Here is a 14,022-nt window from a genome sequence, read left to right on the forward strand (position 1 = left end):
ATAAAATCATCACAAAAATCGATTTTTTGCATAATCGTAGGCAAATTTTGAGACCAGATTTGACATCAGCGTGGAGAATTCTACGGGGAATGATGTCTAGCATGTGGAAAAAGAATTTTTCCGTGCGTGGTATTGCATAAATCACAATTTTCTTGAAATTGAGCACGTTTAACGAATTTTTTCAAGGTTAAGAAACGTTCCTACTATAATCTCTCTATTTTTCCCATATTGTGCAATGTTTCAGCTTTAATTTAAAAAGAAATCATCGCTCTATCTCATTTTTATCGAAAGTTCTTTGATTTTGACACAGAATTCATCGGTTTGTCCCACTGTGCGCCGCTGTCCACTCGTCACACATCATTTTCGCTCCCGCAACCCCATCATTCCAGTCGGGAGTGATTTACCGAAGTTCGGCCGAAGTTCTTGGTCCTTTGAGGGCGCGAGACACGCGCGTCACGCTGAAACGGAAGATGGAAGTGCCCGGAAACCTCCTGGGAAACCGTCTGCGACTTTCTCTCCCTCTCTCCTACTCTCTCTCTCTCTCTCTCTCTCTCTCTCTCTCTCTCTCTCTCTCTCTCTCTCTCTCTCTCGCTTTCCGCTTCTATGTTCGTCTCGGTTCGATGCTGTTTCTGTCGCACAGTCGGCCAGATCGAAGAATTTAGGGACATTTCGCCATAATATCAAAACTAATCACTAGACTGCGACTCTTTATGCATTTATAGGAAAACTGAGTGGATGAAATTCAAAATTGTTGGAGAATTATCAAAATTGAACATGTCAATATTATGATTTCCCCTCTATTAAAATCATCAAGGGAAGAAATAACATTCAATTCAGTTTCTATTTCTTGCAATCGACGCAGACTATTTTTATTTTGCATGAAGATCCGCAGTCTTGAATGTTTGAATGTTTGAATCACTTTGTATTGCTTTGTTGTGCTTTGTGAATGGCTACATATACGAAAATGAAAAAATTAATGAAATGTAATGAATATTTCAGTTAGCAATAGAATATGGTGTCAAAATTCTGGTCTCAAAATTTGTCTACGACATCAGGATATCGCAAAATCGATTTCTTGAAATTCTACGTGTTTAACGAATTTTCTCAAGGTTAAAAACCGTTCGTACAGTAATCTACCTATTTTTCCCATATTCTGCAAAGTTTCAGCTTTAATTTAAAAAAAATTTATCAGTCTACCTCATTTCTATCGAAAGTTCTTTGATTTTGTCTCCGGTTTGGACGAAAGGTCTCACTGTGCGTCGCTGGGCGCATCTCGGAGAAGGCAGCGCAGAGATTGCCGACTGTAGTAATGCAATTTGGTAGTTGCGCAGCTGTAACGAGAAGTCCATGGCCGTGTTATGCACGTTTCCCAGCGCCCGGTCGTTACGGCAGACGGTCTCGTTCGACCGGTCGACCGGTCGGTCGGTCGGTCGGTCCACATGTCGTATTTGTAGTACAAATCCCCCGTAACCTCAAATCCCTCGTCTGCTACGCGCCACGCCGCGCGCCGGCAACCCCTAATCATGCCCATAGTGATGCCAACCCGCCTTTCACCGGCACCACTATCCTCCCCCGCGTACGTCCCTTTTAGAGCCGCAGCAATACGACAAAATGCTTGATTAGCTTCTACACCTCGTATGGCGGATACAAGCGTGATACGTTACTAGCCGCTGCTTCTACTGTTTGTGCATTCGATGCGTCCAGTTCAAGATTGCTTCTACCTGTACCTGTACACTGACCCGCAATCAGAACCTTGCCAAAGCTACCGGCATCAATAGCTCCGTAATGTCAACGCTCCATTCTTCCACACCCGCCAAACGGATGATACACAACGTGATCGGATCTGAAACGCGATCGCTGGCCTCGACGCACATGGTGCTAGGTTTGCCGACGCTTGATGGGGTTGCGATGGGACCATGGCATTCACAGTGTTTGGAGAGCTTGTATCGGACGCAGTCTGTTTATGGAGTACCACCATTGTTCAGGTGTCGTTGCGAAGGGGACGCTTCAAGATTTGATGAAGAAAAATGAATCTCCTGTTTCTCATCTGCCACATCGTGGATAAATATCCTCGAGGAAAATGAATAATGCCACGCGAAAGTAGAGTCCTCAAGCTTTAAAACGGGTCCAAGTTTATAGCTCTACGATCATTTTTTATAAAACTACAACGGGTTAAAGATCGCCAAACTTGCTTTTGATAAATATCCGAATAGTTCTTCCTGCGAAAAATGTTTGACGATGTTTGAACGGTTGTAACCTCGTGGAAAAAAAATCGTACGATGATAAACTTAGGGTTAATTTAAAGCTCGAAGCCTCCACTTCCACGCCCCATCACTAAATTTTCCCATAAAAAATGTTTGCGCATCGTAGCAGTTAGAATTGAAACCAATAAAATTCGCAATCATTAGAAAATCTTTGACAATGTTTGATCATTTGTAACTCCGCGAAAAAAAATCGTACGATGATAAACTTAGGCTCAATTTAAAGCTCGAAGCCTCTATTACTTCGCACTATCACTAGTTCGTCCATAAAAAATGTTCGCATGATGTGACAGGTTGAATAGTCACCTACTGCAGTCCAAAATGGTCTGTGACGAGTGTCTCCCATCGATTCGGTGTCGATTGCGGCTTTGCGCCGGCAATCATTTTTCGCAAGGTTCGGTGAATCTCGCGGGGCGACGGGGTGGAGGGGTGAGGGTTGGAAATTGAAGCCAGCGGGTGTTCCTCGGGCGAAAGAGGAAAGGTTTTCGGGCAATGGAATCATTAATCCGACGATAAACACATCCCCGGGCGGCCTCGCGGAGTTTTCCGAGTGTTTGCGTAACAACAATAACCGCGCCGCAAACGTTATGCATCTGGCTGCAGAGATACGCCGGGTCACGTACGTCATTATTGCGCCCCTCGCGGTCGATGCAACAAATTTTTTGGCGGGTCAGCTCAATAAAATCTGGTGTTTTAAAACGTACGAGACCCGGGGCCAACTCGATAGCTTATCTCGAATAAAATGCCTGGTTGAGAGAGAAAGAGAGAGAGAGAGAGAAAGATCTCTCTCACTCTTCTGGAGCAGATATGATTGAATATCTGGTCGGAGGATACGAATACTCCTCGTATTTTGATTCCGTTTTACGATTGGGCACGATTTCGATTTGTGAACGGCGACGGACGATCGGTGATTTACATTTATATAAACGCCCAATGTAAAACAGTAGTGTTGGGCCCGGCGACGTTGGGAAATTGATATTCCTCCAGCCCTGTCCCTTGGTGCATGGTTACCGTTCAATTACCGGTCGCCCGGTATCCGGTCGAAGGGTTAAGGGGTTCTGGTTTGACTGGGATTTTGCTGGGTATACATTTAACTTCATGATTCACTTTAACAGAATTTTTCGTAGCTGTTCACAGAATGGGAGAAATTGGGTCAATCTTTTATGAAGCTTGAGTGAGCTACTATTGTAGAGCTAAATAGACTATTTATTAAATCTACTGATAATCTGCATCTTTTGATCACGCATTTTTTGATGGGTACATTTAGATGGACCACCCTCTACAGTAACTGAATTATTAATAAAAATGGAGACAATGGCTCCCTCATTGAACTAGTTTCGCAGACCTAATGGTCTCCTCCGTCTTCGAAAAGTCAGGCTAAGCAACACGGTAAATTGAGGAGCCGCGCAAGAAACAGTGGAAGACCTAACTCACGTAATTAGTGGACTTCAGTTAGTTGGTTAATTAGCTATTTTCTCGCGGCGAGGTTAGTTCAGGAGTTGGATGACGTTTTGGGTTCGAGTTTCCATATGAAAAAGGGAGACAGGCCGAACACAAATAGTCCTAAGTACCATCACGAGTTTGAAAAATTGCCACTGATCATAAACAATTTTCATTTCCCACAACGAACTGATTAGACACCCAGTACAGGATCTAGCCGCCCTAAAAAGTAGAAACGATCATCCCCAATCGACAGCAGAAACGATCATCACGACTATTGTGGTTGAAAAATTGCCACTGATCATTAGACTGCAGATTTTATGCATTTATGACAAAAATGGATACAAATAATTTCAAGCAGTGGACATGTTAGAAACATTTAAGGACATCAATATATTAGTTTCAGCTTACTAGGATAATTAAAAGAAGAATACAATTTTTATTTGGCTCCTATGTCCTGCAATCAGTGCAAACATTTTTTATTTTGCATGAAGATCCGCAGGTTCAAGTTGTCTAAACAGTAAAAACGATAATTCCCAATCGACGGTAGATATGATCATCACGACTGTTGTGTTTGAAAAATTGCCACTGATCATAAACAATTTCCATTCCCACAATGAACTGATTAAACACCCAGTACAGGATCTAGCCGTCCCAAACAGCAGAAACGATCATCCCCGAGCGATGAATCATCGGGAGAGCCAGGACACCGCACGTCCCAGGCTGGGAAGTTTGATCAGGCGGCCCCCCGTCGATCCTGATTCGAGTAGAATAGGGAAGAATAATCGAGGAACTTTGGGATCGTTCTTCCAAATCGATGTTCCGCGAGTCTGTTCTCCGATGACAGTCCGCACTATGAATCAACGGCGTTCGCCACGCCTTCGTTTCAATCACCCTCGGAGAGCGCGCCATTTGCTGTCGTCGACGAGGACGGACACTCTTGTGTCTCTTGGACAAAGAGAAATAGAAAGATAGTGAATGGAGCTACGGGGGCAGAGATTGCGGTGTCCGTTTTTGGCCTTTATTGGACCCGGAACGGAGTAGACCGATATTAGCAGCGACGAGTCACCCGTGAAAGGGCGAATCCTTCGAGACACCATGCGCCATTTCGTGCGCGAAAAAATTGCGGACTCGTTCTCCCAGTCAATCAGTCGAATTCGATTTCGATCGTACTTTCGCCTGTGCACCAGAGAACCGCCGTGGAAAAAAAGAGGATCGCGGAAACAATCTATACGACTCGCTTCGATGAGCCGCGCAGCGAATTCACAAAACCAGCCTGTCATTCCGGCGAAATTAACTGTCCTGTCGAGCTTGGCCGCGATTCAAATTGAATCGACTATCGTTATGCGTCGGAAGGGCGATCAGCGTGGCCGAGGGCCGGTCCCGAGGCGACTAGCTCCTATTTCCGGCTCGGCTTGAAGGGCCTCCCGCGAAAAAACGACCTCCGGAACCCTTCAATCGATTAATTGAAGAACACAGCTGACTAGAACATTTTTTCCCGGGGTAACTACCGGGTAAATAATTCTAATTTTTTCAGGGATTGTTGGGCAGGATTTTAGCTTCGTTTTGGTATTTTTATTTCTTTCCGGAAGTACAAAATGTCGGAGATATATATTTTATCATCCTGGTGGGTGAACAAATCTCTTTTCGCAAGTTCATTCGTGATAATTTTAACGAAACAAATTTTCAGATTTCGAGAACATACGTCTACGGCGAAGACTCGACGTGTTATCCTCCGATCGTGCCCGAAATATTCCGAATCGGGGGCTTTGCTTGAAAAGACGAAGTCCGCGGGGTAAAATTGAGTCGGAAACTTGACTGGTATCCATTGTCGGCTGGATGACGGAGCATTGTGCCGGTTATGAAGGCAATTTAGCACGCGTAACGAACGACAAAGTTTCGTCGTTGCGGCTTCGTCGCCGTGAAACGTGTTCTTTGTTCGTTACGCCGACGACGACGACGTCGCCTCCGCGTGCGCCACGCCGCCGCTCTCCCCCCATCCTCCCGCGACTGTAATCGCGTGACGCGCGATTGCGACGCCACTATTTAGCATTCTATTTTGCACTGTCGCTTAATTCGCCGCGGCTTCTAATCCCCCACTCGAGGCCCCGGGCCCCGAAGCGATCGACAAACTTCATCGAACTTCGACTTCGCCACGGCAAACTGCTGTACGGAGTCCCGTCGCGCTTCAACTTCCTCAATTTGAGACGTTGAACCTTGTGGTTAACTCGATTCGACACGATTTTTCCAATTATTACTTGATTTCGAGGAGCTAGCGGGATGTTAAGTGGTAGGAGGCTTTGCTTTCTGTTGGTTGGTGGGTCGGTGTGGGCGGGGCAAGTGGCAAAATTATTGGTTGTACGTGAAAAAGTGGGTTAAGCAAGTTTAACTATTTTTCTGTGCATATTTTCAGTGACTAAACACAATGTTTTGTAGGTGAAGCGTCATTTGGGACATGCAGCGGGACTCTACGGGGTAGCGGACACTGTCTCCTATTGGTTGATGACTTGGTGACTCATTCTGGGCGGAGTCTAGGTGGAACATTATTGGTTGTACGTGAAAAAGTGGGGTAAGCAAGTTTAACCATTTTTCTGTGAATATTTTCAGTGACTGAACATAATTTTTTGTAGGTGAAGCGTCATTTGGGACATGCAGCGGGACTCTACGGGATAGCGGACACTGTCTCCTATTGGTTGATGACTTGGTGACTCATTCTGGGCGGAGACTAGGAGATTGTACGTGAAAAAGTGGGGTAAGCAAGAGTTTAACCATTTTTCTGTGAATATTTTCAGTGACTGAACATAATTTTTTGTAGGTGAAGCGTCATTTGGGACATGCAGCGAGACTCTACGGGGTAGCGGACACTGTCTCCTATTGGTTGATGACTTGGCGACTCATTATGGGCGGGGTCAAGCAGGAACATGATTGGCCAAAGCTAATGAACATTTTAAATCGCTTCTCCACTTATCAACGATGAAAAAGACAGCATTTTTGAAGTCCACACCCTGATTCAGAGGTTTACACTAGAGGACCGTCACAAGTTGAACAAATAAGATCCAGACGAACAGCAAATTGGAGTTCTCCGGAAATTTAAGGGGCGTTCCCTAAGCTTGAGTTTTCTGATCTATCGGTGCTTCGGTACCGTGCGTCACAGAGCAGACGGCACATTCCGAAGTTCGTAACTTCGCCGACCGATCACCGCATACGTAGTCGCGTCTTCAGGATCGCGAATCCCGTCGACTTCGATCGAAGGTAAACTGGAAACTGGATTACGAGTCCCACGGATAGTTGCCTGGACTAATAGACACACGGGCCAAATTATCCGTTCCCCCGGTGTACCGGGTGTAAACGCACACGTGGACACACGATGTTCTAATACGACGAAATCAAACGTTGATCTGGAAACTGGCTATTGTGCCATCTAACGTCCATGGGAAAATATTTGGCTGGAACACAATGATGCGCAGACGAATTTTCACCCTCGTCCAAATGAATCCAAATTAATAATGATCGAAATTGAATGAAAAAATGACACTGTACGAGAATCAATTATGTTCCGGATCGCAGAAGCTCCGTAATGTGTCTCGAAGATTGATGATTTAGGAGTGAGGGATTTTTCCCCCAGTTTTAAATTCATTCTATCCTTTCCGTCGACTTCCGAAACTGAAACTTTCCTAATGAACGTCAGTCGAATTGAATAATGGTCCGGTTATGAGGTCGATGGATCATGCGAGTCGCATTATAGAGAAACGGATATAATGCATCGACAGGCATTGCATACGAATAACTGTCGGCTATCGACGTTTCCGTCATTGTTACGGGGAAGAGAGTTCGTTTGGATATCGGAGCGCGTTGCCTGTTCCCGATAACTATTTCAGTTTATAATGATTCGGTGTAGTGTTTTTGAATCCCATCGATCTGAACCGAACTGAATGGTAATCCGCAGACGAAGGACGCTCGAGAAGATCCATTAATTGGTCGACAAGAACGCTATGGACTATGAGAAATCGTGATCTTAGACCGAAAAGACAGCTTCATGGAGGACCAATCAACATTCTCCATGATACCGAAATAATCACGAGACCGAAAAAGCAAACCAACTTTCCGTGATACTGCTCGATGATTTCCTCCCAGCTCGAAATGCAGAAGACGGATAATAACGAAGACGAATCGCTCGGAGTAATGGAAGAATCGAATAAGCAGCCTCCTTTGCGCGGGATCGGAGATTGAATGAGCCTAAGTAGGGCGAAAGAGGTGCTTGTTAATTACTTCGCCGGCTGATTACTGCGACCGATCGATCGCTATAAATTAAAGACGGTTCCGGCCTTCGGGAGGGGTCATTAACGGGTCACGACTCCGTAACAGTGTTAGCACGTTTTTACGAATTTTTTCTGGAAACATTAACTCACTTCCTTTTTTGAACAACCACCACATACAGAAGTACATATATTGGACTACTTACAGGAATTTTTTTATTCCGGAATCTTGGAAATTGTCTGAGCTACAGTGTCTTTGCTGGAACCTGTTTTCCTGAGTTTGTCTAGTGGAAGTGGATTTTCGAAAAATTTTTTCTGGGAAAATTAACGGACTGCTTTCTTAAACAATATTTTCATTCTAAAGTACATATGTTGGACTACATACAGGAATTTTTTTATTCCGGAATCTTGAGAAATGTGACAGCTAGGATTTCCCAGAAGTTCTATCTCGAAGTTGAAGTATGGTTTCCCGGGTAGCTAAGTTTAGTAGACTTACGAGCTTTTTATCGCGAGTCCGACTGAATATTGTAGCGGTAAAGGGTTAGAAACAGGCGTTTTAATCGCCCTAACCGCGAGGAAAATCATGCAGCGCGTGGGATAAGAGAGTGCGTCGTTGTAGCCATTCTTTTCCCGGCGTTCATATCGTATTCGGGGCATAAATTTTCGCGGACGTCCCCTCGGAATAGATGTAGCGGAGCACGGTTGCTATTCTGGTGATTATCATGATTATAGAGATACGTTTATGGTCGTTTGCCAAGAGAAATGGCAGCGTCTAGCGTAGGTAAAGTGCCGGGGGGCTTCTTGTAGCTCACCGAAGAATGGTAATCCGGCAAAAGTGTGAAAAGTTCTATCAACGATTATTCGAAACTGTGGGGGTGTACGAAGAGAAACGTTGGTGGGTGGGCGAGACAGAGTGGTTCGCGCTCTGCTCCATGGAAATGAGATCGAGAAATGAAATTCTTTTGTCTAATTAGAGCACAATATCTTCACGGGGGAAAAGATTACATTTTACCCTTGCCCGTTCCTGGCTGCGCCGTAGATCAAACGTTCCATGAGAATTAATTGCTTCCCCGGGGATGGCAGCCCACGTTATCCCGGCGAGCCCTTCGGCGTGTTTCGGCCTCGGTGCAACTGCCCTTTGCGATCGGCAATCGAAGCGACCTCGTTGACACGATTACGAAACATTTCCGTAACGACCGATCGAGCCTTTTCCTCTCGTCGCGACAACTGTCGCATTTTTAAAAAATAAAAGCTGGACACCGCGCGATTTGAATTTTTGCGGGACATTTAGGTGCATCTTTGAGTATACCGTGTGAAAAATTTGAGCTCCAAATTCGTTCAGTATCTTCGGAATTATTGCGGTTTGATCTTGATTATCAATTCATTTTCTCTCCCTATGATAGTTGGTGGGCTTTGTGGATTTTTAAAAAATGGAAGGTGGTCGCTGTGAGTCTTCAATTTTTGTGGGACATTTAGGCGCATCTTTGAATATACCGTGTGAAAAATTTGAGCTCCAAATTCGCAGTATCTCCGGAATCAACTCGGTTATGTGAAACATGTGCGCACAATTCGTCGCGAAATTAATAATTCCTTTGATGCGATGCTTCCAAAATGAGAATTGTACTCGATGACGAACAGAAACGATAAGACAAACAATGAAGCCTGCTCCGATAATGTATGCGAGTGTCTGTGTCCCGCGACCGCGGAAAAAGCAGTCGCAGCGAACGGTTTTCATTAATTTTCGGTCCGGCATTGAAAATCAGCGTGCGTAGCGAACCGGACCGAGGAGCCAGGATCATTTTTGTCCCGTCGTTATTCAGAGTGGAATATTTTCATCAACGGAATAACCAGACTGGGGGCCAATAACGTTGCCCTGAAGCTGCGTGTCCATTTGAGAATTTAAGAACAATTTTATACAGAACATATAACAACAATTCTTCTCTGGATAATTCTGAAGTATCAATCAATTTAGCGAGGAATTAAAAACAAATAAACTGCACAAAAAGAATTTAATTTCCGGCGGAAATGGTTCTGAGAATTTTTATTACATTTGTATTTGCCTGAGAACGAAATTGAACAAAAGAGAAGAAATTTCCTCCCAATGGCACACTCACCTTAACGACAAACGGCTTTTCGGTCTCGTCGGCTCGAAAACAACGGTCGAATTACCGACGAAAATTCGTCCGGGTTTTCTCCGCGAACCATAGTCGCAGAGTCGCGATTTACGCACGGCTGACAGCGCGCGGATCGATCGACGCACCCCGAAACTTTCTAATTGAGATAATCGACGTTATTAATGGGAAATATTCGAATTCCACCGGATTATGGTTCCCCAGGCTTCTAAGTGTCCCCCCCCCCTCCTGTCCCTTTGTAGCTCTTGATCAACGCGATCACAGCGACACGGCAATCCGGCACCCAGGCAAAGTGACCAACCGCGATGCCACGGTTGAATGGCGGAGCCGAGTTTGAGCGATCTCGCACGGCCGATGGACTCGCATAAATTAGAAGCGTTAATATGCGTTAGGGCAATCCTATTCTGGTTATTGCCCGAGGGATTATATCGTTGCTCGTTCCTGCGAGCCGCTATTGTATTTCGCGTCTCCCACCCCTCGCGCAGAAGTCATAAATCAACCGAGTTCGCGAAACAATTTATAAATCCGGCGCGGGTGGGGGTTGAAGTTATTTTTAATTAGTCGCTTTTCAGGGACGCGCCGTCATTTTCAAGTGGCTTCAACATTTTTACCCGGTTTAATTTACACATTCTTTTGTTACAGATACAAAAATCCGAACAAATGCGGGAAGTGTAGAACGCGGGAGAAAAAAAAATACGTTGGTAAACGTTGGGGGTGATTTAAACGTGATTCATTTTCTTGTCGAATCGAAACAAAAATGCGATCGCATTCCGCGATGTTTATACTCCATTATGTGATGAATACGTCGCGGAATAATGTGTGTGAAAAACTACAATTGCGTAGTGATGAGTTTTGTTGGTAAACATTAAGGATGATTTAAGCGTTGTTCAGTTTCCTGTCGAAGTACAAAAAATATGCGATCGTGTTCCGCGGTGTTTACAGTCCATTATGCGATGAGTAAATATGGCGAATGATGCGAGGAACGCTGGCCAATAAATGAGTTATGATTAGACTGCGGATTTTTATTCACTCCCACAATCTGAACGTTTTTATTTTGCATAAAGATCCACAGTCTAGTTGGTTAGTAATTTAAATCAGTAGAGATTAACAAAATTCAAACAAATAATTATTTAAATAAGAATAAATCTTTTAGAAATACCACGTTTTTAAAACGGACTAAAAAGTATAAAATAATTTTAAAATCAGTTGTAAAATTTGTACCGAACAGACATACAAGAAAGCGACCTAATAAAAACGTGGTAAAATATTTAATGGCATATCTGGTGATTTGGCGACTTCCCAGTGAAAATCATCATTAACGAACTGCTCCTTTTAGTATAAATAATAGTGTAAATAATACGTAGTAACTTTATAAACACCGCACGGAGCTCGAACGCACACTGAGAAATGGTAAAATGAAGTAATTTAAAGTAGCAAAAATGTAAAAGATGAGCAGAATTGTAAGATATCATTACGTTAGCTGATTAAAATGATTAGAGAGTGCAAACCGTATACAGACAACTTTAACATTGCCTAAATTTGTCCTTCAATTTCTTTTGTCTAACGTCTCGATTATTCCGGTGGATAAATGGTGAAATTACCGTAGACGTTCATATAACGCGTGTCAGCGAAGGGATTTTGATTACGGCGGCAAGAGAGGTAACCCGGCTTGTGTACAGCGATGCCGGTGTGTCTCGGTCGTGGATTGGCCGAGCGTAGCGCGGCGTCGGCGCCGATTGGTCAGCGCGCGTAGGTGCGTTCGATAGCCCGGCTCGAACCCCCAGTACCCGGCAGAGCCTCGCACGGGAAACTGCTCCGTTTTACGGTGCCGCCTGCTTTCCAAAGCTTCGAAGCTCTCCGCTCGTGGACCGCGTGCCAAACCAAACAGCTTTTTTTTGGCCGCTGATTTGCCTAGTTTCCTCTCTACCCACACATACACAAGTCCTACTCCATCTCTGTTTACAATCATCGTTTGTGCCGCGACCGACGCCTATGGGACACCAGAAGGAATAAGTTTTAATTTCCCGGTTCACACATCAACGTTCGACGACCGGGGTTCACCGTCGATCTGACGTGTCGCGGTCGCGTCCTGACGGCGCTCTCTCTTTCTCTCTCTATCTCTCTCTATTTCTCTCTTTTTTTCGATCTTTCTCTCTCTTGTTTTGCTCTGTCAAGAGAGCGGCGCGATTCTGCGGGTTTTCCGAGCGCCGCCGGGTGTCGTTACGTGCTCACATTGTGACCGAGCCCTTTTGTGTTCCGCGGCGGCGGCTGCTCGTTTATCCAGTGCCCTTTTGTTGCTGTTCGAGGATTTCTCATCTGCATCCTGGCAAACCGACTCCGCACACCGGGGACCACTTCCTCCCGACGCGGGCCCCGCTGGTAAGTCGTTTCTCCATCCTACTGACGCCGCGAGATCGTCTCGGGATCCATAGATCCTCGATTCTACCGCATATTGCCGACGGACGTTTCATAGGACGCACCGGTGCTCGACTAGATTCGGAGATTGTCTATTTGTGCGGTCGTGACGGAAACTATGTGCGAATTAACGCGTTCACTGTTTTTCAAACTGTTCTCTTCTGATCTGCAGAGATTTATTTTTTTCGTAATTATTTGATGCAAACTTTAACATATGTACGATCCGAAGAAGTTCGGGAGTGAATCTTTGTGGAAGATAAAAGTTGTTTGCATTGATTGCTAGTCGCAGGGATCAAATAGGAATTTATTTCTTCCTTTAGTGGTTTTATCTAACGTTTGTACGATCTAGATGACTGTAGTGTGGATCTTTGTGCAAATCGTTGCAAGAAATGCATTCGTACTCTTAAAATCTTGAATATATTCTTCATATTTGAAATTACACCCTTCCCTTTAGTCGCAGGGACCAAATAGGAATTTATTTCTTTCTTTAGTGGTTTTATTTAACGTTTGCACGATCTAGATGACTAGAGTGTGGATCTTTGTACAAATCGTTGCAAGAAATGCATTCGTACTCTTAAAATCTTGAATGTATTCATCATATTTCAAATTACAACCTTCCCTTTTTGCCGTAAGAGCATGAAATCCGTAGTCTAGAGTGACACAGTGACGAAGGGCACTCGCAGAAGGCTAAGTAAACATGTTATGACATTCTCGTATGAAGTCCCTTTAAACCAGTACATCATAGCAGAGTGGTTTTAATTATTTCGTCAATAGAACGATCACAATAGTTACTAGTACAGTTGTTATGAATAGGTGCACTGGAGGGTGGCGTAAACTTGTCAAACAAGGTGGAAACTCGTCATTCAACCCCTAAGTGTCTTCAGTCTGTAGTCAATACTAGCTGAACTTGTCTCAGTGTTAAACAACACTGTTTTTCCTCTGGAGAAAAATGTAGATCAAGCTGGTTTTCTAAAGTCATTTCTTGATAAATATGTTTCTTCTATCGATCGTATTTGCTGATAATAAATTTTTAAATGTTTTCGGCGCAACGGTTCGATCGTTTATTACGAATTCTAAAGCAACTTTGCTAATTGTCAAACAAAATCAACGTTTCGATCCTAGTTCGGATCTTTTTCAAGATTTATTTGAATCGCGTCTGTAAATTAAATATGTTATAGTAATTTTGAGAAAACAGAAATATTGAATGATTGTATGTAAGAAAAATTGTTCATAAAGACACATTTCATTTCTTATTTCTTATTTAATCTCTGTTAATAATTTTCTGTGTTCGAATAGTGTCGTGATTATCTTAATCACGATCAATTTATTGTAGGTGCTAAAGTTTTGAAATATTGTTTACACATTCGAGTGCGAATATAAAGGTTTATACTCGGCCACAGAAGCACGTTCATAAATTCGATAATCGCTAATATCAATGGACCTCGTTCTGACCCATTTGATCCGTTCAATTTGGGAAAAAGTTTCTCTCAATAAATATTCGAAATAAAATACTATCAG

At 43.9% G+C, this 14,022-nt stretch overlaps 1 long non-coding RNA gene across 2 annotated transcripts; it reads left to right on the top strand.

Moving 5' to 3' along the window:
* Positions 1 to 318: 318 nt before the first annotated feature.
* On the top strand, positions 319 to 12,256 carry LOC143217392 (uncharacterized). Of its 2 annotated transcripts, XR_013010802.1 has the most exons (4): positions 319 to 6,071; positions 6,138 to 6,270; positions 6,332 to 6,453; positions 6,517 to 12,256. It is a non-coding gene; the product is annotated as an uncharacterized LOC143217392 (long non-coding RNA). The 2 variants fall into 2 exon arrangements; XR_013010801.1 differs by having other exon boundaries at positions 319 to 6,270.
* The last annotated feature ends 1,766 nt before the right edge of the window (positions 12,257 to 14,022 follow it).

Source organism: Lasioglossum baleicum, chromosome 16 (assembly GCF_051020765.1).
Source record: "Lasioglossum baleicum chromosome 16, iyLasBale1, whole genome shotgun sequence".
Lineage (NCBI taxonomy): Eukaryota > Metazoa > Arthropoda > Insecta > Hymenoptera > Halictidae > Lasioglossum > Lasioglossum baleicum.